Genomic DNA, 20,609 nt, shown 5'->3' with positions numbered 1-20,609 from the left:
TTATCTGCTTTCAGTGCTCTGTTTTATTGTTTTGACAAGTTAATTTAGATTGGCAGCATCTATTGCGGTAGAGGAACATGAAAGTTTAACTGACAATGAATCGATACCTGCTGGTTCAATTCCTTTTAAGGAAGAGGATGGTGACGAAGATGAAGAGATGATATTGGTCAGTTTGGTTTGTTTGCTTAGGATTATTATGTTCTTCATAAGATTTGATGGTATATTCTGGAACTTTTAGGACAATTTTATAAGCTGTCCTTCAAACCAGAAGTCACTGGAAAGCTATTTAAATTTTGGATGCTTGTTTTATTGTTTCCTTTTCTATAAGTTAATTCTTCAAAGATGTGTGGCAAGTTAGTTACGCTGTACTTATTTGCTAGCTTACTTGACTCTCTTATTGAAGAAATAAAGCAATTCTGTGGTATTCCATTGCAGTTTTGCAAAACTGCAGTATGCAGATGTATGTATTGTTTATTTCCTGATTTTGGAAATGTATGCATTCGAAATCAAAAGCATCTTATAAAGAAAATTTATGATAATTATGTCACTTTTTTGTGCAGATGAGTGTGGCAGAAGCCAGAAAAGCTTGTCAAAGTCAATATGGGTGGATAAAGGAAGCATTAGGTAGATTAGTAGAGCAACTAACGTCGCAACGACAACAACCTGATGATCAGGAATAACTGGTAAATCATTCTTTGAAGCTAATCAAGAAAATCTGAATTGTAAATAGAATGTTGTTGAAGACAAAGAGATTACATTTAGGGCGGATAAACTTTAGCTCGAAGTAGTAGGGATGGAAGCAAACAAGAAATTTTGACAACATTGAAGATTCCGGATTATAGAAAAGAACGAAGATGTTTGCTATTTTGTTTATTGTTTCACTCTTTTGGAATTGGAATCCTGAAACTTACTTAGAAGATTTTGTGTTAGTGGGTAAGTAGGAATTGTAATGTCGACAGTCTTTCTTAATAAAGAAGTGCAGTTTGATTTGGGAAACTCAGCTTTTGTTGTTTTGTTTGTTTATATGGTGAAGTGAAAATGAATTTGGATATTATCATGAAGGAAAATTAGCAGAGTTGATTCATAAATTGGGGTTACAGTTAACATCATATTATCAACCCAATCAAGGACGAAATTTTTTGTCCCCAATTCACTACACCATCAGGGACAAAAATTTGTCCCCAATTCACCACTCCATCAGGGACGAAAGTTTTTGTCCCGATTCACCACACAGATAAGCACGAAAATATTTATCCCCTATTATCGACCTAATCAAGGATGAAATTTTTCGTTCCCAGTTGTGTTTTTTTGGGGGACGAAATAGTGTTATTTGCGACGAATAGTTATTCTTTTGTGGACAAAAAATTTCATTACAAAGTAAATAATCTTTAATGACGAAACCGTATTTTATCCCCAATGGCGTGAATTTGGGGACGATTTGTTTTTTCGTGGGTATTATCTTTTGGTAATGCGGCTTTGGGGATGATTTGGTTTGTCGTCTTGCATTACTTTGTAGGACAAATTTTTCACTTTTTGTTACAAATTTTCGTCCCTAAATTTTTAAATTTGTTGTAGTGATAGAAGAAAACCACTTCCCTTTCCTTGTTGATACCTTTCACTAGGGATTCGGGTTTGGGCTTGGATTTAGCTTCAACCTCATCCTTGCCTTTTCCCTTACTTTCACTAGTGCTAGCATTGATTAGAAACACCAGTATGGACCTTTTAATGGCTGCTCCAAAGTCTTGGATAGAAGCTCAGGGAGAGTCCTCTCATTCATGTTCATGTTATATATGAATTGAGAATAAGAATTAGGTAAGGACTTTAAGACTAAGTCACTATCCAAACCATAACCCAAAGTCTTAACCCTCCCACTATGAGGGCCAACTTCGGCATTCCAATCCATCTTGCTATCCTCGGGTGATGTCAACACTAGCCTCCTTGGAAAGAGGCTACTGATGGTATATAATTTCCTTTCAGACTTTAGTACAATTCTGTATCAGTCTGAAAAATTACTACCATCCAACTTGTTATTGGTTGCTTGATGGGGTTTATCCAGCAGAAATTAAAAATTAATTCCCAATAACAACCATGAGCCCTAGATCATTATATTCAGTTTACGTTATTTGCATATAAAATAATATTGAACATAAATGTTCCACATTTCATACTAGTGTTTTGAGGCTCTTTCTTTTGATATGAATCGCTCTCACTCTAAGACAAGAGTGAACTCTCGGTATCCACACGAAGACAAGATGATGATCACCACACGATTCGAAGTGCTTTCCATATAAAATTAAATATAAGCAACAACCTCAACAAATTTAATTACACTGTGAAATTACCGAAATTACCAAAATTTTCTTTCATCTTAAAAGATGAAAATACCCCTCACTTATTTATCCTTAAGCTGTCTTCTTTGTGTGTAATCCAAAGGCTCCTCATTATATCGGCATTGAATAGTATCACGATTGACACCCAATCTATTGTCTCACTAAACACAAACCAAGATTGACCTTTAGTAAGGCATCATGACCACTTGATAGATTCGACTTCAATGAAACATCTACGATATGATTATCGTGCTATCCAATTATTTCATCATCTATTATCTTATCAAGCTCAAGGTACATAAGTAATGTCAACCTCAAATATTCTTGATATCTCGGTATTTGGTTATTAGACCAACAATCAGAAATAGATTGGATTGAGCTAATTTCTCCCGTACTCGGGAATGATGAATCTTTTGTCAATTCACTATAGTCTTAATATACTTCTTGATGTAGACAATCACTACTGTTCTAATAGCTCTGAATAAATCTACTTTGGGCTAGTATCAAACTACACCAATTGGTGCACAAGATACTCTGGTGATCTCAAGGATCATATGCACCACCACCTGTTAGAGGATTTATTTAACAGACATTAGGGTTACAAACTATGTGAAATCATTTAGTGGGTCTGTCTAGTGAACTCGTCTATCACAAGCACCTATGTATTGCGCCAAAACATATTATTTGTGTCCTTATTAAGAATAATACTGGTATTATGAACATTTCTAGAATAGCCACCATATGTGATCATAGAGTTTTCACCATCGAGATTTGAAACACTCGATACCCTCGTCATGGTTTTACCATTCTAAGGACATACATTATAACATGCATTAAATACGAATTATATAATGTAAAAAATGTCTTTTATTAATTATAAACATTATTTACAAGAGTTAACATTTACAAAATGGATTGGCCATAGGGCACCTACTTTAACACCTGTTTCCTTTTTCGACGATCAATTGCAACATTAAAGCGAAGTTGTCAACATGTGCAAAATTAAGCGAGTTAACATCATGATATAAATTTAATTAATCAAGGTCTTTTAATTAATTAAATGCTCCCACAATTTTACTCAAGTCCTAATAGCCCCCACTATTAGACTCAAGAAAGCCCGTTGGCTTTCCTAATGGACCAAGATCCCATCAATTCCATTTTTAACCTTTGTTGATCGAAGAGCCAAAAATGGGTTGATATAGGTAGGCCACAAACTCAATTTATACTAATGGCGCCGACCACTAATCCTCAAATATAAATTGTGCAAACAAACCAATTACACAATCCAATGGCATCGACCATTGACCTCAAGTGCAACTCTTGGATCTGTAGAGTAGATACTACATATCTCCCGTGAATTTAAAATTGCACTTTCGCTACGTGTGCTTCTAGTACGTCTTTGACCTTCGTTGATCGAAAAGTCAAACCTACTAAATAAGTCTAACCCAACATCAATAAGGAAAAACTCCAATGCAACTTAGCTTCCCGTGGATAGAAGCATACCCTTTGTTGATCGAAAAGGCAACAACAATCTATTGTTTGACTAAGTCCATGATGTTGGAAGGCTTTAATAGACTTAATATCGTTTATGAGGGATTTTTGCTCTTTTGCTCTTTTGCTCTTTTGGTCTCATCAGTTTTATTATTTTTATTAATCATGTTATATCCATAACATTCAACCTTAGCATGCCAACTAAAGCAATAAAGATAAACATGTAGGTGCATTGCCTTAACTAAACCAAATTTCTTGAGCCTTCGGAAATTTGTATGTCAACTTAGGTAATTAAATTACAAGAGGACTTTCAATGTAATGCTCCTTCTTCTCCATCAGTACTCTAACTAAAAATTAATTTAACTTTTCGTCAATAAAGAGAAACCTCGATTTACATTTGAGGGGAGTAAGATGAGAGAAAGAACTACAAGAGATTAAAAGAAAGGCGAGCCATGCAAGCCTTATTTAAATTGAAATTACAATCCTTAAATTTAACTAGGTCTAAAGGCAAATGTAACCAACACCATGCAATTTCATCTCAAGAATATGCATATAACAATCAGTCAAAACAGCAAGTTTTATCATTTGGCAAATTACCAATTATCCCTTTACGTTTTACCTTGTTGCGTTTATACCCAACAAGTTGTAAACTTTTTAGTTTAGTCCCTTGCTTCTGGGCCTCTCCAAATTGGGCGTCCAGAATGACTATAAAATGAATCAACAATATATATAAACTATGGACCAACTCTATGCGCAACAACGCCTAAAACAGCCCAAAATGAAGCCCTTCTACACTAATGCATAAGCTGCCCGAAACAACAGTTTTTAGGTGCATTGATACATGGGCACCATCGTTAAAGACTTGCTAAACGTGAATCAACATGTTAACATTCTACTGGTGCAAACCGTGAGTCAATTGACTCATTATTGAATATGTTATGGCCTATTTACGAACATGATGCGAGTTAACGCGCACTAGCGTTGACTGACTATAAATAGACTGAAACCCACTACTATAGTAGTCCAAAAACTAATGTAAGCCCATCGTAATGATCCTCACACATGCAGAAACATTTGATTCTTGGAATCGCTCAAAAATGAGTACTGTAGTGTAAATGGGAGCTATTTCCCTAAAGGAAAATCACAAGCTACCAAAACAAGATAGTTAAGCGTAAAAACGCTCAACGTGTCAAACACTGGAGTGAAAACTTAGAGTGAAGAACAAGGCTACATGGGTAAGCATATAACCATCAAGTCTGGGCCGTTCAGGGTAACGAATAACTCAGGGAAACCACTGTACACAACGGCGTTACGATGAATGTGACAACAATGCTGCATTTCGCAACTGGGGCTGTTGGGGACAGGGGTTTTGTGCCTTAGCACTCAAACCCTAAACACCCTAAAGGGTATTGACTAGGGCCGTGTAAGGGAACACGTTACACGACCATCCCCACCACCACACACGATAGTAGGTAGTTGTCGTGTGCAAGGCACACGACAACCGCGCACTGGCTCGCACGTGGTTACTACTGCAATAGCTGCATGCTATTGCTACCCTTTGTCACGGCCCTACCGTGAGCCACTAGCCACGACAGCAAGCACCACCACACACGGTGGTGCTGACGGTTTCAACATTTTTCTCTGATTTGTCCAAAAATCAAATCCAACATAACATATTTCAATAGTCTTCCAAACACAACAATCCAAGTTTCATTTCAATTAATCCAAATCGAAATCAATCAAAACAAAACCCTAAACATGCAATCTTCAACTCACATACTTTTAGCATAAAATCAAACACTGAAAACTCATATAAGAGGCTCTGCTACCACTTTTAGTGTTTTAATCAAAGATTAACGCATCGGAAAACAAAAGTTTACCAATTAAACACTATAAGCCCCGAAATCCATATATGAGTATAACGATGTTTATATGCTACAAATCAATCAAGACTTATATATGATTTAGAATCTTTCCCACATTTGGGGGCTCCACCTCTTTTTCAAGACCCGGATGAAAAACGCTCACGATCCAAGTGTAGGATCGAACCAACGATATCCACATAAAGGCAAGATTCAACACAAAAGATTTACTAGATAATTTGTATAGTCTAAAGAAGATGAGTGAGATTAGGGTTGTGAGAAAAAATTCTCTCAATGAAACTATACTCTCCATGGTCAAGAGAAGAAGAATGGGAGATTATTTGATTTTTAAGGAAAAGTGCCCTTTTATAGGGTTGCCCTAAAAATCCTTTGAAGGGTTATTTACCATAATGCCCTTCCACTAATTAAATCATTAGTGTCCATGATTCTGGAACAAAATCATATACAAGGTATTGAGTCGTTATTATTTTTATCCTTTAATAACGTTCATTCAATATTTAAAACATATATACATTTAAATATTGATGGTTTATTTATTTACAATATATATATGACAGTATACATATCTAAATAAATAACAAATCTTACATATTAAATCCAATACAGGATTGGATGCAGACAACGACATTTCTAGCAAATTTAAAGCTCCAAAAGATTTACCAATCATCTCATTACACACATATCAAGATTGACCCTAAGTAAGGCATCATTGCCACCCGACATATTCGGATTCAACGTATTCACTACCTGTCAATAGTATGGTCACCGTGCAATCAAATCATTTCATGATCTATTATCTCATCAAGGTTTGAAGCATAGAAAATGTTAGCTTTAAATATAAACCACCTTGACATGTTTAGATTCGGTTATTGGACCAATTGACCAATCGAGCTTCAACTAGATTCCACTGTGGTCACAGATTCCAAGGTCATTGTCCTTCACTGAAATATCACTGAGATAACATCAACTATATACAAGAGTGATGAATCTTTTGTCGATCCACTATAGTCGTGATGTACTTCTCGATGTAGCCAATCACTCCCATACTAATAACCATTTCAAGATTACGTTTGGTCAATGTCAAACTACACCAATAGGTGCACACGGTGCTCCAGTGATCTCAAGTCTAAGGATCACATGTACCACCATCTGTTTGGGGATGTATTCAATGGACATTGGTGTTACCATCTATATGAAATCCTCTAATGGGTCAGTCTGGTGAACTCGTGAATAACAAGCACCCATGCACCGCACTAAGTTGTCACTAAACAACATTGACATGTGAGATCAGTCACTACCTTCTGGTAGGGTTATTCAATGCTATGATAGGCTTACCCTATTATCGGTGCCCTAGGTCAAGATAATACTCTAGCTATGAACGTTTCTAGAATGACCACTATAAGTGATCATAGAGATCTCACAATCAAGACTTATCATTGCTTGATTCCCTCATCACGGTTCAACCACTCTAAGGGCATATATTAATACATGCATATGATATATGCTTAACATAATATAATCAATGTTTTTCATATATTGAAAATTCATGAATATATTGGGGTCCGTTTGTTTTGTTATTTTGGATATGATTTTGGGAATAATATTGGATAGTTGAATAAGGTGAATATTACGAGGTAAAATTTAAAAATTCACAAAAAAACCCCTTAGGTTTGCTAATTTAACTAAACACCCAAATATATAAAATTTTTGTAAAATGACAAAAACACCCCCACCCACCCACAGTGCCACATTCCAGCCACCACCACTGGAATCTGGCCGAAAAATGGTGTTACGACGCAGACCGGTCGGATCTAACTGGTCGTGCGTCGATATGGCCTTTTTCGACCAGATCCACCACTGATCTGGCTAGATCTGGCCTTCGACGGGCGCAAAAGGTCAGATTTGGCCGTTAACGACGGCTAGTCAATGATGCCATGATTTGGCTGTCGCTGACGACAAGATCTGACATTTTCTGGCCAGATCCACACGGTAAATTACCGGCCATTTCCGATTGTTTCTATGCCGTTGTGACAGATTCCGACAACCACTAATGGTGGTTGCCGGAATCTGGCAACTATGGGTGGGTAGGGGTGTTTTTTTTAATTTTTAAACTTTTTTTTTTCTAGGGAGTGTTTAATTAAATTAATAAACTTAAAGGGTTTAAAAGTAATTAAAAAAATAGAATAGTATTTCTCAAATAATAAAACAAACAAGTATTTTGGGAATAGGATTAGGAATATGGATAGGAATAACAAAACAAATGGAGCCTTGAATATTCATGATCAACACACAACAATATGATTGGCTCAAGGGCACTTAACACTAACAAGGTCATGGTATAATATCCCATATATGGTTAAGAGCTAGAGCATTAAGTTCTTCCTCCATCGCTTGTTGCCATTGGGAATGTTGTACTGCCTTAGAATAAGATGTCGACTCTTGCGCTTTAGAGATTTGATTGATGCATATTTTGTGTGAAGGGCAAAGACGATCATACCCTACATAATTAGAAACATGATAGATGGTAGATTTAGAAATTTTAAGACAAATGTAACATGTACTTTAGATAGGTGGTCTGATTGTGCGAGACGAACGACGCACAGGTTCTTGTTCTAGTTTTGAAGATGAAGATATTGGTGAAATACCTTTAATTGGTTGATTCATGCCTGGCACTGTTAGGTCAGTATTGTCATTTTCCTCTGAAGTAGGTTTTTTTTTTTTTTTTTTTTTTTTTTTTTTTTTGGAAGATGGTATTTCTTGGGCTTTATATGTAATCGGAATCGCTGTTAGATCAAGATACATGACATCTTCAAGTGCTTCAAAAATCTACTAAGAAGCCGTGCTTTTAGATTCTTTTTCTGTGAATGGAAAGGCTTTGTTATAAAATACCACGTCTTGACTGGTGAAAAAAATATCCTGATATGGATCATACAACCGGTACCCTTTTGTTGCATTATATACCCCATAAAGATACAATAGCTCGAGCATCAAGCTTGTCTTTTGATGGTACAACAATAGCATAGCATGAACATCCGAATACTCTAAGATAGATGATATCAAGTTTCTTGCCCAATAAAAGTTCATAAGGTGTTTTTCCTTGTAGAACTGTAGTTGGCATTCGGTTGATCAGATAGGTTGTCGTGACTACACACTCACCTAAGAAAAAATTTGGAATGTTGGCTTGGTTTTTTTGGGCCCTAGCTAGCTCTAGTAAGTGTCAGTGTTTTCTCTCAACTACCCTGTTTTGCTAAGGTGTGTATGTGCAAAAACTTTCATGAAGAATTCCATGGGAAAGGAATAATATTGTGTTTTGGTTATTAAAGAATTAAAGGGCATTATCAGTACGGATTCGTTGCATTGTTGTCTGAAACTAGGTTTGAACCATGGTTAGGAATTGTCCAATATGGGTGTGAGTTTGAGCTTTGGTGTTTATTATAAGAAAACTCATGTTCCTCTAGAGTAGTAATCGATAATAGTCAAAAAGTAACACGATCTATCACGATTAACGGGTATGATAAGGACCCCAAATGTCCATGTGAACTAAGGCAAATGGTTTTGTGCTTGTAGACGTACTAATAAGAAAACTTGGATGTGTTTGTATGGCAATTGGACAATTATTGTAAGGAATAGTGCTACTATGACCCAATTACTGATGAGAACTAAAAAAGTTTTTATTGATATCATTTGTATTACATAAAGAAATATTTTTATTGGTAATACAATTATTTAACTCTTTTATTGTGGTTAACTCTTTAGGGATGGATGACCAATAGTATAACCCTTGATGAATCCTACCCAGGCCCTTCTGTTTGCTAGTCAAATAGTCCTAAAAGGTACACATAGTAGGTAAGAATTGGACGAAACAATGGTTGTCGGTACAAATCTTGGATATAGAGATAAGGTTAAAAGTAAAAGTCATGACACATAGGGTGTTTTTCAAGACTAACTGTTTTGTGAGTGTAACATTCCATTTATGTGTTGCTAAAGCAAAATTCTCGTTTGGCATTTAGACTGGTGTGGGTGGTAAAATGGGTTCAATTTTGTCAAATAATTTCTAGGTGCAAATAATATGATCAATAACTCTTGAATCAATAATCCATGTATCAACAGAAAAAAAGTATTAAGACAAAAAAACAAACCTACATAGGTTCTTGAGGCATTATCAATTTTAGGGATCTGATTCAGGATTTGAAGGCTTTGATTGTATTGATCCTAACTGAGTGTAGGCATCAAAAGTTAATTTCCTGAAGTCATCATGATCGATGTTTCAGTCTTTTTTTTTGGGTAAAACCTAGTCGTCGATGTAATTTCCAACATGTGTCTCAGGTGTATTTTTTCATTTACAATAATCACAATACATCTTACCTTTTTTTTTATTTTCTCCCTTAGGGTTGAAATTGTGATTTTTTGAACTTTGTGAATTATTCTGTGAAAACAACACATCTACGAACTATTCTATCAAGATGATATACTTTGAGGGTCATTTGGATATTTTACTGAAGCAACTAGATTATAATCGTTGGATAGCAATGATGGATATGGACCGTTCATTTGGTCATATATAAAATGACGCCTTTGTTGCAACACTAATGCTATCTCTTCTCCTTCTTTTTCAAAAAAAAAATTTATGTGTCGTGAAACTCATCACCCCTTTAGATCCATCATGTGCCACCACCTGTTGATTCTCATCCTGCACCGCCAATTGATATGACAAAGATTTGGAGTTGTTGAAGCGGCAAGCACTTGGGTTTGGAAAGGAAGAAAACCCTCATTCAACCCTATTAAGAATTTTGTGACTCGCCCTTGATCTTTAATTTCTTGGTATTGTTTTAGTGTTTCAGGTGATCCTTGTAGAGGTGTTTCGACGGCATCCAGCGCGGTCCATAATGCTGAAAGTTTGCTAAAATAGGAAGCAACAGTTGAGTGCTTTGTCAGAGTTCGATAAGGCTTTAGTGTAACGAAAAAAATTTCGCTAGATCTAACATCCCGTGCATCTCCTTTTTAAATTCTCATAGTTCTCTAGCATCTTTGTTTGCTGGTAAACCAACGACCACCTTGTGAGTCATACAATTTGTGATCCACGATTAAACAAAAGTGTTCAAACATTCCCATAATTTTTGAAGATTTGGTTCACATGGCATGGGAACAGTGCCATCAATGAAACTAAGTTTATCCTTGGTGATGAGAGCTCGCCGAAAATTGCGAGCCCAAGAGGCATAATTCTTCAGTCCGACAAGAGGTTGTTTTACAAGAACCCAATCTGGTCTGTTTGATGGTGAGGCATAAAGGGGATCATCGGGTTCAAGGTGGTTCGGATTGTGAAATGGAATAGCATGAATGGGAAATGAGTACGGGTTTTGACCCAACTGATTTTGGTTTTGGCTCATAAAGAAGATGGGTGGTGTTTGAGGGTTTTGGTTTTGGTTTTGGTTTTGGTTAGGGTTTGAGTAAGAACCTTGGCTTGTTTCAAAAGTCTAAGATGAATGGGTTTGAGACTTTGGGCTAGTTGGATCCATTTGTGTTTGAATCTTGGTCATTTTGGTTGGGAGAGTTTTGGTTTTCATCTTCGGTATCCTGAGCAATCTTTTGTTCTTTTGCAAGAAATTGATACAATGACCAGAGAGGATAAACCAAATAATTTCAAAAAAACAAGCGGAAGATCAGAGTGGGCTCTGATACCATGTCAGAAAGAAGAGACTGAGCTAGAGATGGCAAGAATACCAGTAAAAGCTCAAAGATAAGGATAAAGAAATCATTTTTATATTTCTTTTCTATCTCCCACTCTTGTACAATTGTTGCATTCTTATACAAGAAGAAAATGTAACAAAAAGGAAAGAAATGATTTTTAATAATACAATCTGCATAATATTACAAATAATTAAGGTACAGAAATCGAAGTCAATCCTTGATTTGCACCATCCTTCCAATAATGTTAAGATAATAGATTAATTTGTGTTTGGAAGGGATCAACTAAAAAACCACTATTAATTCCCAATATTTTCAATTTCAAAACAAAATTTCATACGCGACTAATGCTTCAATTATTACACCTCAACCAAAGGCAATAAGAATGGCCTAAAAATTGAAGCAAGTTCATTATCTACGTAAAGCTTTGATACTATGTTAATTTATCACAAAATTGAAAGCATAAATCAACTTTTACGATTATACAATACGATGATGAACCCTATCAAATTTATAATGTTCTAGGGTTTGGCTTGAGCAGTTGAATAAATACATCTATCTTTACTCAAGGCGTTGGGTTAGAAAAGGTTTGCAGGTGGATATTACTCCAATTGCCTCAACCACATTCAGGATAAAGAAAACCATTTGGTCATCTGCATATGAGTTTTTAGTTTTAAGAATTAAAGTAACTCTACATTTCTATATTTGCTTTTTACAATTTGGAAACAGAATGTATGAAAACTAATTAAATCAAAGAGCCAATGTTATAAAACAAGCTACTAGGGATGGTGTATACATCAATGGTACTGCACTACCATCTATCATATTAATTAGTTGTATAAATGACATAAATACATTAGTTTGTGATATAACTAATTTGATGCATCTGTTGGATTATGAGAATTTTTACTAGATGTTATACCTTCATGATATTCTAATTTTTTCTAAAACAAACATAAAGTTGAGCGAACAAGCATTCGTTATGAGAAATTTTATATATTCATACCTGGGAGAGAGACAACATCTTGACACTTTTGTGCCTAAGAATATCTGCAAATTAAGACCGAAATTAGTGAATTACAGATAAAAAATGCTAAAAGATTTAAAGATTTAATTTACTATATTATTTTGTAAGAAAGTATTACATTTTTCAATATGATTTAATGAATTCATTCCTATTTGTTAAAAAAATTATTCATGACACTTCCACTGCACCTCCTCCAATAGGACCAACAGGTTTGAAAAGTGACATTGCAGTTGTAGCAATTCCATTAGCAGCTCCTCTTTGATCCTGGTCCTTTTTTTATTTTTTTTTTAACCATATTTGATCAAATCAATTTGAGACATAGATATACATGAAAATTGTCTACGGATCGTGAACTTTTTCTGTTAATGGTGGTAATAAACACTAAACGATAATTTTACAGTTCTCAATGTAAAAAATAAGTCTGTATTTTAGAAAGTAGGACTATATATCCACGCTTGAAACATATTATATATATATAATTTGGAAATGATAGAAAATTACCACTGCTCTATTTTGTAGAAGAAACAATCCTGTTGTGATGGACACCTTGTTATCAGGAAAAAAAAAAACAAATTAATATGAAGTATTAATTTCGAAAATATGGCACATGAAGGAAAATTATTAATTAAATTAATGTTAGCTTAGAGTTTCTTTTCATCCTTACAGATAAAATATTCTTCGTCAGAGAAGCGCAGTTCAGAGAGAAGGCAAATGTGAATCCTGATAACATTGCTATGTAAGTGCAGCTTGTCAAAAGAGGGATAAAACCTATGGATAAGAAATCAAGTCAACTTAAACATGCAGACAAATATTTTCAAATTTTTGTTTTCATAAATAAACATTTTAAATTAATGAAGAAACTAAAAGAAATAAACATATACAAATTAAAGTCTTTTTATAAAGAAATTTATACAAAATGACATGACATAAAATGAATGAAAAAGTGAATATAAATACTTAAAACTTATTAACTGAGAATGAATGATTTTTACCCTTGCAATGCGTGCAACCGTTATTGGTCTAAAAATCCTCACCACAAATGGATGTAGACAAAGTTGATAGATTATGAGGCTGAACCCTACAAGCTCAATAATTAAGGAAAAGAATTCATATTGCTAAAGATGATTAAAAATAAAAGAGGAATATCATTGCATGCAAGAAATTTGTTATTCTCTGACGATATCTGTTCCAACACAAACAACTTTCGTCGAAAAAACCACTTGCTTTGACACCGGCATGCGTCACTGAAATATTGTTATCTTTCGACGATTATATATTAATATGAGTATACATTTAGACCTGTGATTGCAAGAACTTCACCAACATCTTCAGTTGAATAATTCAAACCCCTATACTTCCTAGGGCTAACAGCCTACGGTGAAAAAATCTATAGAAGCAAGGACAGTTTCATCTAATCAATTAATTTAATTATTAGCATAAGTAAAAATATTATTCACCATCTAAAATCAGATAGAAAGGTACCTCAATGTAAGTCATATCATGAAGTGAAAAGAGACAGTAAACGAAAATGGAAGACATCAAAGGCCAATTCTTCATTAGGCTTTTCTTAGAACTAGATGCCTTTATTCTCTCACCTTGTTTCTCAAATTCTGAATTAGACTCATAGGATGCAGATTCCAAAGCGTCATATGAGACGTTACAAGATATATTACTCTCTTCATTGTGCATGTGCAATGTCTCCTACAATAACCAAATATATTTAAGGACAACACTTCAAAAAAATCATCCGCAAAACGAATGTTGATAACCATCCAATCATGGAGTAACATGTCAGTGCAAGTGAGATATACTTCCTCTATGATTGGATGATTATATCAACATCCATTGTAGGAAGATAGATCAGGATTCTCTCTTGATTTGAACTTTTACTTGAGTTTTTAAAAGCTTGTGACCGGTAGTTACAGAATAGAAATATATTAAACAAACATATTTAAACAATAAATAAACCAAAAATGCACAGGTATTATGAGATCCGTAAACTCAAGAAAGCTCAGATAAGGAGAATACCTTAATCAGGAAGATCGATTTGGTTAATAACGGCATCAAGGATTCACTATAATAAGTCATAAAAAATAACAATAATAGAATTACTTACTGGAAGCCAGCAAGCAAAAATGGTTACCCCCAAAGCAAAGAGTGATATACAAAGGCAGGGCAAGAAGTATGGAAATCTGCATTAATTTTATATTCAGAATCAACATATTTTAAATATCTTAACAGAAAAGATTTGAATTAAAAAAACAAAGTAACGTTCACTTCTCAAACAAGGATTCTTTGGAAAATATATTTGGATTATTTCTCTGCTGGTTGAATTGCAAAGTTATCCAGAAAAATTAGAAAGAAAAAAAAAAAAAAACACTTCACAAAAGAAAAACGAAATGGAGATAGATGATCAAAGAAAAAAAAATTCTTAAGAGTAATCTTGGCTCTATTTTCATTAGATACATATAAATTTAAAATTGGATCCACGTTACAGGGTAAGAAAAATTGTTAGACTTAAATATTCAAATCGAATCCTTACATAATAATAACTTTGTTGGCCAAATGGCTTAAACTAGGAAAAAGAAATTAATGTGTCATGAATATTTTATAAATATCACAAATTACCCCCCCGAAAATGGAACATTTTTCAATAATTGTTGAAAAAAAAAAAAAAACAATTTTCTGCAAGATGTATTTGTTTGCATAAGAAGCTAAAAGTATAGAGATTTACCTGAGCCAGAAAACCACTGATAGTTGGACCAATGATCAATCCTATGCCCCATGTTATACTAACCTGAGATTAAAATATACACTAGCTCTAAATTTTGATGCAACAGATTTTGTTAACTCAAATGATTTTGTTAACTCAAATCATTCGTAGACAAATAATTAAGCTCATTGTTGACAGTCCTAGAGCTTGGTATTCTTCTCGGAAAACTTCAGCCGCATATGCCTGGAAATGAAAGAAGTTATGTAAGACGAGAGAAAGACTTTATCCACCCTGAGCTTTTGGTCCAATATTCAAGATCTTGCAACTTTCAAATACCAGGAAATATTCCCTTCAAATTAACAACTACTAATCACATCCCAGCTCCAGAACAACATTTTTACGTAGAGACGAGTAAATTATCCGTTCTTCTCTTATGTCGGTTAAACACCTGTCAAAATCAGGGAGGTAAATTCTAGTAGTTTAAACTACTAAATCTAGAATAGTATGGCCAAACCTCAGGCCAATAAATGCAATTATCTCTAAGTTATAAATATTGGAATTTCAAATAACTCAAATAAACAAGCTTTCAATACCTTGATTGGTCCAAGTAAACCATTCAAGCTGCCAAGAAGAAACCTTGTGATAATGGCCATCCAAAAATGTATACTCAGCCCAAAAAGAGTATTGAAAATAACACTATAACCAAATTTTAAGCCACATAATTAAAATTGTTTGAAAGTTAAGTATCAAAATCAAGTTATATATTTACCCCCCCCCCCCCCAAAAAAAAAAAAAAAATCAAGTTACATATATAGGAAATTAGCAAGTACTAACAATCCAAGAGTCCCAAAAATCATTACAGGTTTTCGGCCATATCTGTCAGCAATTTTTCCCCGGAAGTCAAAGCTCTGCAAAGCATAAATGAAGATCCTTCAAGGTATTAAGAGGAAATAAAATGCGGTGATTATAAGAACAATTGTTTTTTTAATACATTTATATATGCCAATATTAAAGAGGAATAAAATTAAAATAACTTACCTACATAGCCAGCATAGTAGCCTTTATCTTCCTCTCTTTTCGAAATATGAAAATCCCTAACTTGATATTCAATAATAAATAAAAGAGAAAACCTGTAAAAACCATTGTATTAACAAGAAGTTTTGAAAAGGTTCTGTACTTCCATAGATAGGAGAAGATACTATTAAGGAAGCTGACCAGGAGTTTTGTGCAATTAATCAAGTTTGATAGACTCAAGGATGTTTATTTTCAATTTTATATTGGTGGGTTCATTGGTAAGCAACTACTTATTCAACTAGAGCTTATGGCAGAAGAGCTCACTAATGGAGAGCTTATAAGAGCATAAATTTTAAGAAGAGCATAACTTTTATGAAATGATTGTTAGTTTGTTTAGTTAGAAAAATGTAAAAGAACTTTGAGGTCTTAGACTACTAAAAAAAAAAAAAAAAAAAAAACTTTAATATAGGAGAAAGAATAAATCAACTTTATGAAATAGGAACAAGATTTTTATAGAAATTCAATACTTTATATAAACTAGAAACAATAAAACATTTCATTTAAAATCCTAGAAACACTTTTGAAATGCAACCAAAATATCTAAGATTTTTTCAAAAACGCTTCCAACTTTAAATAAATTATTTCGGCCATTAAACAAGTCCAACCAAAGAGGTTCTTATTTTAATCAAACAAATGGATGGCAAGAAGTATTCTAGACACTCCATGAAACATTAATATTACCAAAGAAGGAAGAGCATGCTAAAACTGTTGTCCATGCCACTTCCTCTTTATATATGTGTATAAACAAATGGAAGATAACAATTACACTCACTATGATATTGGCAATGCTGAAAAAATTAACTCAAAGAAGAGAGTATTAGAGATGATATACAAAAAGTTTCAAAGAGAAATTTAAAATGTGACGAGATCCCTTACAAGTTCCAAGGGCAACACGCCATATAAGATCTTTTGATAGTGATAATTTACAAAATCAGAGCCTCATGAAATATGATGGCAAAGAAAATGGAAATGTCTATCAGATAAATTTTTACCCTAAAGTAAGTCACAGTTAGTCAATTTCATTATGATAGGAAACTGTCCTGACATGTTAGGAAAGAATTACATAAAAATGCATCTTACTTAGGGCAAATAGTAGTCCAAATCAATAATGTCATACAATATAATGGTTGAGATTAGACAGTAGCAATAATGGTATTTTGAAGTCATAAATAACATAAATTATGTACCGGAAGCCAGCAAGAAGCCATAGTTACTCCCAAAGCAATAAGTGATATAACAAAGCAGGGCAAGAAGTATGGAAACCTGAATAAATTTCATGTTTCAGAACACCATCATAATTTTAACATCTTACAAAAAGAAAATGAAAAATAATAAAAAGATAAGAGCTAAAGTTCACTTACTTCCCAAATAAAGATTCTTTAGAGAATATGTTTGGATACTAATCTACTGGCTGAATAGTGAAAATTATCCCAAAGGATAAGTACCATGCTTTGCAAACAGAAAACAAAATGAAAAGGACATGGGCACATGGACTAGGTGGTGTATGGGGATGTTAACAATAGATAGATTAAAATGAGATTGGAGAAGATACTTGGACAACTAGGGAAAAATCCTCAATGATTGACATTTCATAAGGATTTCAAATTACTTGAAAATGGAATATTTTTCAATAATAAAGGAGAAAAGAAATATTATCTACAAGATGTATTTACTGGCACAAGAAGCCAAAAATATAAGTACCTGAGCCAAAAAATCACCCACTGATAGGCCCATGATGAGTCCTATGCCTTATGCTGTACTCACCTGAAATTAGACTACAGTTGTCAGCTCCAGCACCACAGTAAAATACTTTTATTCATAGAGAAATAAGCTTACTGCTGACAGTCTTAAAGCTTGGTGCTCTCCACGCATAACTTCAGTTGCATATGCCTGTTAATGATAGAAGTTATGCACCAGTACTGGAATTAAGTGGAACAAGAGTAAATAAAGAATCTCGTAGAATAGAAACTTACCATACCATTACTATTCCAAGTAAAGCATTTATACTCCCAAGAAGAAACCTTGTGATGACAGCCATCCAAAAGTTTATACTAACCCTAAAGAGAGAGCTCAAAACAACCCTATGACAAATTTTTAAGCCCGATAATTATGAAAATTTTGTACATAAGATGTCTGAAATAAAAAAATTCCAGAATTTATTGCCAATTATCACTATCAAAATTTGACAGGAAACCAGCAGTTACTAACACCGAGATGTTCCCAGATAATATTACGGGTTTTCGGCCATAGTGGTCAGCCACCACTCCCCATAAGCCAGATGTCAAAGCTCTGCCAATCATGAATGAAGACCCTTCAAGGTATTAAGCGGTTTGTTAGGATTAATTTTAAGGAACTGAAATCTGATGAATAAGCATATCTATATTAGAATACACCATCATTAAAGAGGAAGTATAGAAGATACACTCACCCACAAAGCCAGCATAGTAGCCAATATCTTCCTCCCTTTTTGCAATATGAAAATCCCTACTCTGAAATTAAACAGTAAATTAATAGAATGTTTTGGAAAGCAATGCAAGATTCAACAGAATGACAGGTAGGCTTTGTTTAATATTTTTCCCAAGCAATGGAGGCTAAGCAGAAAAATCAGCAACCAAGATAGTCCAACCTCAAACTCATAAAAGATGTATATAAAAAAATGCAAGAATTAAATCTGACCACCATATTCTATAACCATCCTGGAATGTATCAGCTTTAATTAGTTGCAGAAAACTTGTTGTCTACTTCTCAGTAATATTTTCTCCAAACTAAGGAAGTGATCAATCTTGTCACTAGCAAATCTTACTTCTTGGATAGTTATTCACTCATCTTGTTCTGCTATCAATCATAGCGCATTGATTAGTACGATGCTTCTGTGTTTAATTATTTATACAAAAATCATTCAATTGATTTTTTCAAAATCTTCATTGCAGACTCTTCGTATGTCACTGAACCAATTTCTACGTCTGTCTATAACTCATTTTAATAATTTAATCATCTGCATGCAGAATAACATTTCTACTCACCATGAAATAAAGGAAGGGAAAGAGTGATGATACTGACAGTGCTGAAAAATTGAAATGAGAAGGATCTCAATATTATGGATAATGTACAAGATAAATCAAATAATTAAGAAATGCTTAACAGCAGCTAAAACAAGTGCTGCAGGAAACGACAAGCCACTGCAAGAGGGCATATAAATGAATTTCAACCATAAAGAAAAACGGTGCATGCTACTTTAAATCAACAACAAAACCTGTTTACAGTAATAATGAAGTTCACCACAACCACAACAAGCAAAAGTTCTTTATGACAGATTGAAAGGCAGACTCAACATCCAAGAAGGAGATCACAATTTATTCATTTATTGATGGGAAGACATTAAGTTGAAAACAATTCACAGATGTAAGCTGGGGGTTCAAAATTAAATCTTCTAATAAAACAATTCCTGTGGTTTCTAACTAAATAGAAATACCTTCAGTTAGCTTTTGTTGCTGAACCACAAGGGAGCATGCCAACTTTTTCCCTTAAGTAGTTTAACAACCGAATGGGTGCAAAATTGTCAAACTATAATTAAAATGAGAACCACAAAAACTCCAGTTTAAGTCACCCTATTCATTAAACTATTTGCAAGTACAGTGCTCCAATGGACATAATTTCTCACTTCTGTTACAAACAAAAAGAAATGCCAACGGAACCATACTGCAAGAAAATGTAATGAAAAAATCACCTTAATGTGATCATTTTTTCCATCTTCCAGTATATAATAAAATAATTTCCCCTTTCCCATATAAACTCAAAAATGCTGTTATCAGTAATGTTTTTGATAATGTTAACCGAAACTATTTGCATGCATCTCCATTTGCATGTATGCAGAACCCTTCAAACCTAAAGAAGAGCAACTAAAAATGATGAAACCAATACCATTCTTCAAATTTGGCAACCTGCCTAAACTATATCATCCCAACTATGCAATTTGTGGAAACAAAGAGAAATTTAAGATGCTCATAAGTACAACCTGTGATGAGATATGACAACTTACAATTACAAATCGCAACAAACCACAAAGAAATGATTTCCCGAATAGGTAAACCTTGTTTTAACTCTTTGAGCTTATCAACCTTACAGCAAGAGCAGTTCTCATAATATTTCTTCTTCTTCAACAGTGTCTCTCTACACTTCTCCTCTGACATACTTGTATCAAGCCAGCACAAGACACTGCCCCAGATGTGTGAAGCTGTAAAACAAAATCTGAAAAAGCACTCTGCACTTAGTTACATAATCAGCTCAAAAACTAATCATCCGATAGAAATTAATAATACATATGTAAAGGTACAACAGAATCTGAAATAGCACTCTCCACTTAGTTATATAATGAGCTTGAAAAGTAATCATCATAAAAGAATATA

At 34.1% G+C, this 20,609-nt stretch overlaps 1 pseudogene; it reads right to left on the bottom strand.

The window, feature by feature from the left end:
* Positions 1-11,950: 11,950 nt before the first annotated feature.
* Positions 11,951-20,393, bottom strand: LOC116107671 (annotated as a pseudogene).
* Positions 20,394-20,609: the final 216 nt, after the last annotated feature.

This window comes from Pistacia vera, unplaced genomic scaffold, assembly GCF_008641045.1.
Source record: "Pistacia vera cultivar Batoury unplaced genomic scaffold, PisVer_v2 Contig545, whole genome shotgun sequence".
In the NCBI taxonomy this organism is placed as follows: domain Eukaryota; kingdom Viridiplantae; phylum Streptophyta; class Magnoliopsida; order Sapindales; family Anacardiaceae; genus Pistacia; species Pistacia vera.
Note: the sequence above shows the minus strand (reverse complement) of the source record. Positions and strands in the feature narration are given on the sequence as shown.